Source organism: Schistocerca cancellata, chromosome 9 (assembly GCF_023864275.1).
Source record: "Schistocerca cancellata isolate TAMUIC-IGC-003103 chromosome 9, iqSchCanc2.1, whole genome shotgun sequence".
In the NCBI taxonomy this organism is placed as follows: Eukaryota; Metazoa; Arthropoda; class Insecta; order Orthoptera; family Acrididae; genus Schistocerca; species Schistocerca cancellata.
The window spans coordinates 471920333-471934042 of record NC_064634.1 but is presented as its reverse complement, the minus strand read 5'-3'; positions in this window follow the sequence as shown (position 1 = coordinate 471934042).

The window sequence follows — 13710 nt, the reverse complement described above, 5'->3', positions numbered from 1 at the left end:
ATGCTTCAAACAGTCTGTGTACGTGCCGTTACAGAAAAGCCAGTATTAGATTGCGACGCACTACTGGGTGTTTACTGTAACCCTTGGAGCTTCATATTGACGATGAAACACAGAAATTGCATCGGGATTGAATATAGTAGGCACAATGCCGACTTACGTCCAGGGGGAGTAATGCTTCAAACAGTCTGTATATGTGCCGTTACTGAGAGACCAGTATTAGATTGCGACGCATTACTGGGTGTTTACTGTAACCCTTGGAGCTTCATATTGACGATGAAACACAGAAATTGCATCGGGATTGAATATAGTAGGCACAATTCCGATTTACATCCAGGGGGAGCAATGCTTCAAACAGTCTGTATACGTGCCTTTCCTGAGAGGCCAGTATTAGATTGCGACGCACCACTGGGTGTTTACTGTAACCCTTGGAGCTTCATATTGACGATGAAACACGGAAATTGCATCGGGATTGAATATAGTGGGCCGAAGACCGACTTACGTCCAGGGGGAGGAATGCCTCAAACAGTCTGTATATGTGCCGTTACTGAGAGGCCAGTATTAGATTGCGACGCACCACTGGGTGTTTACTGTAACCCTTGGAGCTTCATATTGACGATGAAAGACAGAAATTGCATCGGGATTGAATATAGTAGGCACAATGCCGACTTACGTCCAGGGGGAGCAATGCTTCAAACAGTCTGTATACGTGCCATTCCTGAGAGGCCAGTATTAGATTGCGACGAACAACTGGGAGTTTACTGTAACCCTTGGAGCTTCATATTGACGATGAAACACAGAAATTGCATCGAGATTGAATATAGTAGGCACAATGGTGACTTACGTCCAGGGGGAGTAATGCTTCAAACAGTCTGTATATGTGCCGTTACTGAGAGGCCAGTATTAGATTGCGACGCACCACTGGGAGTTTACTGTAACCCTTGAAGCTTCATATTGACGATGAAACACAGAAATTGCATCGGGATTGAATATAGTAGGTACAATGCCGACTTACGTCCAGGGGGAGCAAAGTTTCAAACTGACTGTATACGTGCCTTTCCTGAGCGGCCAGTATTATTTTGCGACGCAGCACTGGCTCTTTACTGTAACCCTTGGAGCTTCATATTGACGATGAAACACAGAAATTGCATCGGGATTGAATATAGTAGGCACAAAGCCCACTTACGTCCAGGGGGAGCAATGCTTCAAACAGTCTGTATATGTGCCGTTACTGAGAGGCCAGTATTAGATTGCGACGCACCACTGGGTGTTTACTGTAACCTTTGGAACTTCATATTGACGATGAAACACAGAAATTGCACCGTGATTGAATATAGTAGGCACAATGCCGACTTACGTCCAGGGGGAGTAATGCTTCAAACAGTCTATATATGTGCCGTTACTGAGAGGCCAGTATTAGATTGCGACGCACCACTGGGTGTTTACTGTAACCCTTGGATCTTCATACTGACGATGAAACACAGAAATTGCATCGGGATTGAATATAGTAGGCACAATGCCGACTTACGTAGAGGGGGAGCAATGCTTCATACAGTTGTATACGTGCCTTTCCTGAGATTCCAGTATTAAATTGCGACGCACCACTGGGTGTTTACTGTAACCCCTGGAGCTTCATATTGACGATGAAACACAGAAATTGCTTCGGGATTGAATATAGTAGGCACAATGCCGACTTACGTCCAGGGGGAGTAATGCTTCAAACAATCTGTATACGTGCCTTTCCTGTGAGGCCAGTATTAGACTGCGACTTACCACTGGGTGTTTACTGTAACCCTTGGAGCTTCATATTGACAATGAAACACAGATATTGCATCGGGATTGAATATAGTAGGCACGATGCCGACTTTCGTTCAGGGGGAGCAATGCTTCAAACAGTCTGTATAGGTGCCTTTCCAGAGAGGCCATTATTAGATTGCGACGCACCACTGGGTGTTTACTGTAACCCTTGGAGCTTCATATTGACGATGAAATACAGAAATTGCATCGGGATTGAATATAGTAGGCACAATGCCGACTTACATCCAGGGGGAGCAATGCTTCATACAGTTGTATACGTGCCTTTCCAGAGGTTCCAGTATTAGATTGCGACGCACCACTGGGTGTTTACTGTAACCCATGGAGCTTCATATTGACGATGAAACACAGAAATTGCATCGTGATTGAATATAGTAGGCACAACGCCGACTTTCGTTCATGGGGAGTAATGCTTCAAACAGTCTGTATACGTGACTTTCCTGAGAGACCAGTATTAGATTGCGACGCACCACTGGGTGTTTACTGTAACCCTTGGAGCTTCATATTGACGATGAAACACAGAAGTTGCATCGGGATAAAATATAGTAAGCACAATGCCGACTTACGTCCAGGGGGAGCAATGCTTCAAACAGTCTGTATACGTGTCTTTCCTGAGGCCAATAGACTGCGACGCACCACTGGGAGTTTACTGCAACCCTTGGAGCTTCATATTGACGAAGAAACAAAGAAATTGCATATGGATTGAATATAGTAGCACAATGCCTACTTACGTCCAGGGGGATTAATGCTTCTAACAGTCTGTATACGTGCCTTTCCTGAGAGGCCAGTATTAGATTGCGACGCACCACTGGGTGTTTACTGTAACCTTTGGAGCTTCATATTGACGATGAAACAAAGAAATTGCATCGGGATTGAATATAGTAGGCACATTGCAGACTTACGTTCTGGGGGGCAAAACTTCAAACAGCCTGTATGCGTGCCTTTCCTGAGAGGCCAGTATTAGATTCCGACGCACCACTGGGTGTTTACTGTAACCCTTGGAGCTTCATATTGACGATGAAACACAAAAATTGCATCGGGAATGAATATAGTAGGCACAATACCGACTTACGTCCAGGAGGAGTAATGCTTCAAACAGTCTGTATATGTGCCGTTACTGAGAGGCCAGTATTACATTGCGACGCACCACTGGGTGTTACTGCAACCCTTGGAGCTTCATATTGACGATGAAACACAGAAATTGCATCGGGATTGAATATAGTAGGCACAATGCCGACTTACGTCCAGGGGGAGTAATGCTTCAAACAGTCTGTATACGTGCCTTTCCTGAGAGGCCAGTATCAGATTGCGACGCACCACTGGGTGTTTACTGTAACCCTTGGAGTTTGATATTGAGAATGAAACACAGAAATTGCATCTGGGTGAATATAGTAGGCACAATGCCGATTTACGTCCAGGGGGAGTAATGCTTCAAACAATCTCTATACGTGCCTTTCCTGAGAGGCCAGTATTAGATTTTGACGCACCACTGGGTGTTTACTGTAACCCTTGGAGCTTCATATTGACGATGAAACACAGAAATTGCATCGGGATTGAATATAGAGGGCAGAAGGCTGACTTACGTCCAGGGGGAGGAATGCTTCAAACAGTCTGTATATGTGCCTTTACTGAGAGGCCAGTATTAGATTGCGACGTACCACTGGGTGTTTACTGTAACCCTTGGAGCTTCATATTGACGATGAAACACAGAAATTGCGTCAGGATTGAATATAGTAGGCACAATACCGACTTACGTCCGGGGGAGCAATGCTTCAAACAGTCTGTATACGTGCCTTTCCTGAGAGGCCAGTATTAGACTGCGACGAACCACTGGGAGTTTACTGTAACCCTTGGAGCTTCATATTGACGATGAAACACAGAAATTGCATCGAGATTGAATATAGTAGGCACAATGCTGACTTACGTCCAGGGGGAGTAATGCTTCAAAGAGTCTTTATATGTGCCTTTCCTGAGAGGCCAGTATTAGATTGCGACGCACCACTGGGTGTTTACTGTAACCCTTGGAGCTTCATATTGACGATGAAACACAGAAATTGCATCGGGATTGAATATAGTAGACACAATGCCGACTTTCGTTCAGGCAGAGTAATGCTTCAAACAGACTGTGTATGTGCCTTTCCTGAGAGGCCAGTATTAGATTGCAACGCACCACTGTGTGTTTACTGTAACCCTTGGAGGTTCATATTGACTATGAAACACAGAAATTGCATCGGGATTGAATATAGTAGGCACAATGCCGACTTTTGTTCAGGGGGAGCAATGCTTCAAGCAGTCTGTATACGTGCCTTTCCTGAGAGGCCAGTATTAGATTGCGACGCACCACTGGTTTTTTACTGTAACCCCTGGAGCTTCATATTGACGATGAAACACAGAAATTGCATTGGGATTGAATATAGTAGGCACAATGCCGACTTACGTCCAGGGGTAGTAATGCTTCAAACAATCTGTATACGTGCCTTTCCTGAGAGACCAGTATTAGATTGCGACGCACCACTGGGTGTTTACTGTAACCCTTGGAGCTTCATATTGACGACGAAACACAGAAATTGCATCGGGATTGAATATAGTAGGCACAATGCCGACTTACGTCCAGGGGGAGCAATGCTTCAAACAGTCTGTATACGTGCCGTTACAGAGAGGCCAGTATTAGATTGCGACGCATCACTGGGTGTTTACTGTAACCCTTGGAGCATCATATTGACGATGAAACACAGAAATATCATCGGGATTGAATATAGTAGGCACAATGACGACTTACGTCCAGGGGGCGTAATGCTTCATACAGTCTGTATATGTGCCGTTACTGAGAGGCCAGTATTAGATTGCGACGCACCACTGGGTGTTTACTGTATCCCTTGGAGCTTCATATTGACGATGAAACACAGAAATTGCATCGGGATTGAATATAGTAGGCACAATGCCGACTTACGTCCAGGGGGAGCAATGCTTCAAACAGTCTGTATACGTGCCTTTCCTGAGAGGCCAGTATTAGACTGCGACGAACCACTGGGAGTTTACTGTAACCCTTGGAGCTTCATATTGACGATGAAACACAGAAAATGCATCGAGATTGAATATAGTAGGTACAATGCTGAATTACGTCCAGGGGGTGTAATGCTTCAAACAGTCTGTATATGTGCCATTACTGAAAGGCCAGTATTAGATTGCGATGCACCACTGGGAGTTTACTGTAACCCTTGGAGATTCATATTGACGATGAAACACAGAAATTGCATCGGGATTGAATATAGTAGGTACAATGCGGACTTACGTCCAGGGGGAGCAATGCTTCAAACAGTCTGTATACGTGCCTTTCCTGAGAGGCCAGTATTAGATTGCGACGCACCACTGGGTGTTTACTGTAACCCTTGGAGCTTCATATTGACGATGAAACACAAAAATTGCATCGGGATTGAATATAGTAGGCACAATGGCGTCTTACGTCCAGGGGGAGCAATGCGTCAAACAGTCTGTATACGTGCCTTTCCTGAGAGGCCAGTATTAGATTTCGACGCACCACTGGGTGTTTACTGTAACCCTTGGAAATTCATATTGACGATGAAACACAGAAATTGCATCGGGATTGAATATAGTAGGCACAAAGCCCACTTACGTCCAGGGGGAGCAATGCTTCAATCAGTCTATATATGTGCCGTTACTGAGAGGCCAGTATTAGATTGCGACGCACCACTGGGTGTTTACTGTAACCCTTGGAGCTTCATATTGACGATGAAACACAGAAATTGCATCGTGATTGAATATAGTAGGCACAATGCCGACTTACGTCCAGGGTGAGTAATGCTTCAAACAGTCTGTATATGTGCCGTAACTGAGAGGCCAATATTAGATTGCGACGCACCACTGGGTGTTTACTGTAACCCTTGGATCTTCATACTAACGATGAAACACAGAAATTGCATCGGGATTGAATATAGTAGGCACAATGCCGACTTACGTCCAGGGGGAGTAATGCTTCAAACAATCTGTATACGTGCCTTTCGTGAGAGGCCAGTATTAAATTGCGACGCACCACTGGGTGTTTACTGTAACCCCTGGAGCTTCATATTGACGATGAAACACAGAAATTGCTTCGGGATTGAATATAGTAGGCACAATGCCGACTTACGTCCAGGGGGAGTAATGCTTCAAACAATCTGTATACGTGCCTTTCCTGAGAGGCCAGTATTAAATTGCGACGCACCACTGGGTGTTTACTGTAACCCCTGGAGCTTCATATTGACGATGAAACACAGAAATTGCTTCGGGATTGAAGATAGTAGGCACAATGCCGACTTACGTCCAGGGGGAGTAATGCTTCAAACAATCTGTATACGTGCCTTTCCTGAGAGGCCAGTATTAGACTGCGACGCACCACTGGGTGTTTACTGTAACCCTTGGAGCTTCATATTGACGATGAAACACAGAAATTGCATCGGGATTGAATATAGTAGGCACAATGCCGACTTACGTCCAGGGGGAGCAATGCTTCAAACAGTCTGTGTACGTGCCGTTACAGAAAAGCCAGTATTAGATTGCGACGCACTACTGGGTGTTTACTGTAACCCTTGGAGCTTCATATTGACGATGAAACACAGAAATTGCATCGGCATTGAATATAGTGGGCCGAAGGCCGACTTACGTCCAGGGGGAGGAATGCTTCAAAAAGTCTGTATATGTGCCGTTACTGAGAGGCCAGTATTAGATTGCGACGCACCACTGGGTGTTTACTGTAACCCTTGGAGCTTCATATTGACTATGAAAGACAGAAATTGCATCGGGATTGAATATAGTAGGCACAATGCCGACTTACGTCCAGGGGGAGCAATGCTTCAAACAGTCTGTATACGTGCCTTTCCTGAGAGGCCAGTATTAGATTGCGACGAACAACTGGGAGTTTACTGTAACCCTTGGAGCTTCATATTGACGATGAAACACAGAAATTGCATCGAGATTGAATATAGTAGGCACAATGGTGACTTACGTCCAGGGGGAGTAATGCTTCAAACAGTCTGTATATGTGCCGTTACTGAGAGGCCAGTATTAGATTGCGACGCACCACTGGGAGTTTACTGTAACCCTTGAAGCTTCATATTGACGATGAAACACAGAAATTGCATCGGGATTGAATATAGTAAGTACAATGCCGACTTACGTCCAGGGGGAGCGAAGCTTCAAACTGACTGTATACGTGCCTTTCCTGAGAGGCCAGTATTATATTGCGATGCAGCACTGGCTCTTTACTGTAACCCTTGGAGCTTCATATTGACGATGTAACACAGAAATTGCATCGGGATTGAATATAGTAGGCACAAAGCCCACTTACGTCCAGGGGGAGCAATGCTTCAAACAGTCTGTATATGTGCCGTTACTGAGAGGCCAGTATTAGATTGCGACGCACCACTGGGTGTTTACTGTAACATTTGGAACTTCATATTGACGATGAAACACAGAAATTGCACCGTGATTGAATATAGTAGGCACAATGCCGACTTACGTCCAGGGGGAGTAATGCTTCAAACAGTCTGTATATGTGCCGTTACTGAGAGGCCAGTATTAGATTGCGACGCACCACTGGGTGTTTACTGTAACCCTTGGATCTTCATACTGACGATGAAACACAGAAATTGCATCGGGATTGAATATAGTAGGCACAATGCCGACTTACGTAGAGGGGGAGCAATGCTTCATACAGTTGTATACGTGCCTTTCCTGATATTCCAGTATTAAATTGCGACGCACCACTGGGTGTTTACTGTAACCCCTGGAGCTTCATATTGACGATGAAACACAGAAATTGCTTCGGGATTGAATATAGTAGGCACAATGCCGACTTACATCCAGGGGGAGTAATGCTTCAAACAATCTGTATACGTGCCTTTCCTGAGAGGCCAGTATTAGACTGCGACGCACCACTGGGTGTTTACTGTAACCCTTGGAAATTCATATTGACGATGAAACACAGAAATTGCATCGGGATTGAATATAGTAGGCACAAAGCCCACTTACGTCCAGGGGGAGCAATGCTTCAATCAGTCTGTATATGTGCCGTTACTGAGAGGCCAGTATTAGATTGCGACGCACCACTGGGTGTTTACTGTAACCCTTGGAGCTTCATATTGACGATGAAACACAGAAATTGCATCGTGATTGAATATAGTAGGCACAATGCCGACTTACGTCCAGGGTGAGTAATGCTTCAAACAGTCTGTATATGTGCCGTAACTGAGAGGCCAATATTCGATTGCGACGCACCACTGGGTGTTTACTGTAACCCTTGGATCTTCATACTAACGATGAAACACAGAAATTGCATCGGGATTGAATATAGTAGGCACAATGCCGACTTACGTCCAGGGGGAGTAATGCTTCAAACAATCTGTATACGTGCCTTTCGTGAGAGGCCAGTATTAAATTGCGACGCACCACTGGGTGTTTACTGTAACCCCTGGAGCTTCATATTGACGATGAAACACAGAAATTGCATCGGGATTGAATATAGTAGGCACAATGCCGACTTACGTCCAGGGGGAGTAATGCTTCAAACAATCTGTATACGTGCCTTTCGTGAGAGGCCAGTATTAAATTGCGACGCACCACTGGGTGTTTACTGTAACCCCTGGAGCTTCATATTGACGATGAAACACAGAAATTGCTTCGGGATTGAATATAGTAGGCACAATGCCGACTTACGTCCAAGGGGAGTAATACTTCAAACAATCTGTATACGTGCCTTTCCTGAGAGGCCAGTATTAAATTGCGACGCACCACTGGGTGTTTACTGTAACCCTTGGAGCTTCATATTGACGATGAAACACAGAAATTGCATCGGGATTGAATATAGTAGGCACAATGCCGACTTACGTCCAGGGGGAGCAATGCTTCAAACAGTCTGTGTACGTGCCGTTACAGAAAAGCCAGTATTAGATTGCGACGCACTACTGGGTGTTTACTGTAACCCTTGGAGCTTCATATTGACGATGAAACACAGAAATTGCATCGGGATTGAATATAGTGGGCCGAAGGCCGACTTACGTCCAGGGGGAGGAATGCTTCAAACAGTCTGTATATGTGCCGTTACTGAGAGGCCAGTATTAGATTGCGACGCACCACTGGGTGTTTACTGTAACCCTTGGAGCTTCATATTGACTATGAAAGACAGAAATTGCATCGGGATTGAATATAGTAGGCACAATGCCGACTTACGTCCAGGGGGAGCAATGCTTCAAACAGTCTGTATACGTGCCTTTCCTGAGAGGCCAGTATTAGATTGCGACGAACAACTGGGAGTTTACTGTAACCCTTGGAGCTTCATATTGACGATGAAACACAGAAATTGCATCGGGATTGAATATAGTAGGTACAATGCCGACTTACGTCCAGGGGGAGCGAAGCTTCAAACTGACTGTATACGTGCCTTTCCTGAGAGGCCAGTATTATATTGCGATGCAGCACTGGCTCTTTACTGTAACCCTTGGAGCTTCATATTGACGATGTAACACAGAAATTGCATCGGGATTGAATATAGTAGGCACAAAGCCCACTTACGTCCAGGGGGAGCAATGCTTCAAACAGTCTGTATATGTGCCGTTACTGAGAGGCCAGTATTAGATTGCGACGCACCACTGGGTGTTTACTGTAACATTTGGAACTTCATATTGACGATGAAACACAGAAATTGCACCGTGATTGAATATAGTAGGCACAATGCCGACTTACGTCCAGGGGGAGTAATGCTTCAAACAGTCTGTATATGTGCCGTTACTGAGAGGCCAGTATTAGATTGCGACGCACCACTGGGTGTTTACTGTTACCCTTGGATCTTCATACTGACGATGAAACACAGAAATTGCATCGGGATTGAATATAGTAGGCACAATGCCGACTTACGTAGAGGGGGAGCAATGCTTCATACAGTTGTATACGTGCCTTTCCTGAGATTCCAGTATTAAATTGCGACGCACCACTGGGTGTTTACTGTAACCCCTGGAGCTTCATATTGACGATGAAACACAGAAATTGCTTCGGGATTGAATATAGTAGGCACAATGCCGACTTACATCCAGGGGGAGTAATGCTTCAAACAATCTGTATACGTGCCTTTCCTGAGAGGCCAGTATTAGACTGCGACGCACCACTGGGTGTTTACTGTAACCCTTGGAGCTTCATATTGACGATGAAACACCGAAATTGCATCGGGATTGAATATAGTAGGCACAATGCCGACTTACGTCCAGGGGGAGCAATGCTTCAAACAGTCTGTGTACGTGCCGTTACAGAAAAGCCAGTATTAGATTGCGACGCACCACTGGGTGTTTACTGTAACCCTTGGAGCTTCATATTGACGATGAAACACAGAAATTGCATCGGGATTGAATATAGTAGGCACAATGCCGACTTACGTCCAGGGGGAGTAATGCTTCAAACAGTCTGTATATGTGCCGTTACTGAGAGACCAGTATTAGATTGCGACGCAACACTGGGTGTTTACTGTAACCCTTGGAGCTTCATATTGACGATGAAACACAGAAATTGCATCGGGATTGAATATAGTAGGCACAATGCCGACTTACAACCAGGGGGAGCAATGCTTCAAACAGTCTGTATACGTGCCGTTACTGTGGGGTCAGTATTTGATTGCGACGCACCACTGGGTGTTTACTGTAACCCTTGGAGCTTGATATTGAGAAGGAAACACAGAAATTGCATCGGGGTGAATATAGTAGGCACAATGCCGACTTACGTCCAGGGGGAGTAATGCTTCAAACAGTCAGTATACGTGCCTTTCCTGAGATGCCAGTATTAGATTGCGACGCACCACTGGGTGTTTACTGTAACCCTTGGAGCTTCATATTGACGATGAAAGACAGAAATTGCATCGGGATTGAATATAGTAGGCACAATGCCGACTTACGTAGAGGGGGATCATTGCTTCAAACAGTCTGTATACGTGCCTTTCCTGAGATGCCAGTATTAGATTGCGACGCACCACTGGGTGTTTACTGTAACCCTTGGCGCTTCATATTGACGATGAAACACAGAAATTGCATCGTGATTGAATATTGTAGGCACAATGTCGACTTACGTCCAGGGGGAGTAATGCTTCAAACAGTCTGTATATGTGTCGTTACTGAGAGGCCAGTATTAGATTGCGACGCACCACTGGGTGTTTACTGTAACCCTTGGATCTTCATACTGACGATTAAACACAGAAATTGCATCGGGATTGAATATAGTAGGCACAATGCCGACTTACGTAGAGGGGGAGCAATGCTTCATACAGTTGTATACGTGCCTTTCCTGAGATTCCAGTATTAAATTGCGACGCACCACTGGGTGTTTACTGTAACCCCTGGAGCTTCATATTGACGATGAAACACAGAAATTGCTTCGGGATTGAATATAGTAGGCACAATGCCGACTTACGTCCAGGGGGAGTAATGCTTCATACAATCTGTATACGTGCCTTTCCTGAGAGGCCAGTATTAGACTGCGACGCACCACTGGGTGTTTACTGTAACCCTTGGAGTTTCATATTGACGATGAAACACAGAAATTGCATCGGGATTGAATATAGCAGGCACAATGCCGACTTACGTCCAGGGGGAGCAATGCTTCAAACAGTCTGTGTACGTGCCGTTACAGAAAAGCCAGTATTAGATTGCGTCGCACCACTGGGTGTTTACTGTAACCCTTGGAGCTTCATATTGACGATGAAAGACAGAAATTGCATCGGGATTGAATATAGTAGGCACAATGCTGACTTACGTCCAGGGGGAGCAATGCTTCAAACAGTCTGTATACGTGCCTTTCCTGAGAGGCCAGTATTAGACTGCGACGAACAACTGGGAGTTTACTGTAACCCTTGGAGCTTCATATTTACGATGAAACACAGAAATTGCATCGAGATTGAATATAGTAGGCACAATGCTGACTTACATCCAGGGGGAGTAATGCTTCAAACAGTCTGTATATGTGCCGTTACTGAGAGGCCAGTATTAGACTGCGACGCACCACTGGGAGTTTACTGTAACCCTTGGAGCTTCATATTGACGATGAAACACAGAAATTGCATCGGGATTGAATATAGTAGGTACAATGCCGACATACGTCCAGGGGGAGCAAAGCTTCAAACTGTCTGTATACGTGCCTTTCCTGAGAGGCCAGTATTATATTGCGACGCAGCACTGGCTGTTTACTGTAACCCTTGTAGCTTCATATTGACGATGAAACTCAGAAATTGCATCGGGATTGAATATAGTAGGCACAAAGCCCACTTACGTCCAGGGGGAGCAATGCTTCAAACAGTCTGTATAGGTGCCGTTACTGAGAGGCCAGTATTAGATTGCGACGCACCACTGGGTGTTTACTGTAACCCTTGGAGTTTCATATTGACGATGCAACACAGAAATTGCATAGTGATTGAATATAGTAGGCACAATGGCGACTTACGTCCAGGGGGAGTAATGCTTCAAAGAGTCTGTGTATGTGCCGTTACTGAGAGGCCAGTATTAGATCGCGACGCACCACTGGGTTTTTACTGTAACCCTTGGATCTTCATACTGACGATGAAACACAGAAATTGCATCGGGATTGAATATAGTAGGCACAATGCCGACTTACGTAGAGGGGGAGCAATGCTTCATACAGTTGTATACGTGCCTTTCCTGAGATTCCAGTATTAAATTGCGACGCACAACTGGGTGTTTACTGTAACCCCTGGAGCTTCATATTGACGATGAAACACAGAAATTGCTTCGGGATTGAATATAGTAGGCACAATGCCGACTTACGTCCAGGGGGAGTAATGCTTCAAACAATCTGTGTACGTGCCTTTCCTGAGAGGCCAGTATTAGACTGCGACGCACCACTGGGTGTTTACTGTAACCCTTGGAGCTTCATATTGACGATGAAACACAGAAATTGCATCGGGGTGAATATAGTAGGCACAATGCCGACTTACATCCAGGGGGAGCAATGCTTCAAACAGTCTGTATACGTGCCGTTACTGTGAGGTCAGTATTAGATTGCGACGCACCACTGGGTGTTTACTGTAACCCTTGGAGCTTGATATTGAGAATGAAACACAGAAATTGCATCGGGGTGAATCTAGTAGGCACAATGCCGACTTACGTCCAGGGGGAGTAATGCTTCAAACAGTCTGTATACGTGCCTTTCCTGAGATGCCAGTATTAGATTGCGACGCACCACTGGATGTTTACTGTAACCCTTGGAGCTTCATATTGACGATGAAAGACAGAAATTGCATCGGGATTGAATATAGTAGGCACAATGCCGACTTACGTCCAGGGGGAGCAAAGCTTCAAACTGTCTGTATATGTGCCGTTACTGAGAGGCCAGTATTAGATTGCGACGCACCACTGGGAGTTTACTATAACCCTTGGAGCTTCATATTGACGATGAAACACAGAAATTGCATCGGGATTGAATATAGTAGGTACAATGCCGAGTTTCGTTCAGGGGTAGCAATGCTTCGAACAGTCTGTATACGTGCCTTTCCTCAGAGGCCAGTATTAGATTGCGACGCACCACTGGGTGTTTACTGTAACCCTTGGAGCTTCATATTGACGATGAAACACAGAAATTGCATCGTGATTGAATATAGTAGGCACAATGCCGACTTACGTCCAGGGGGAGTAATGCTTCAAACAGTCTGTATATGTGCCGTTACTGAGAGGCCAGTATTAGATTGCGACGCACCACTGGGTGTTTACTGTAACCCTTGGATCTTCATACTAACGATGAAACACAGAAATTGCATCGGGATTGAATATAGTAGACACAATGCCGACTTACGTAGAGGGTGAGCAATGCTTCATACAGTTGTATACGTGCCTTTCCTGAGATTCCAGTATTAAA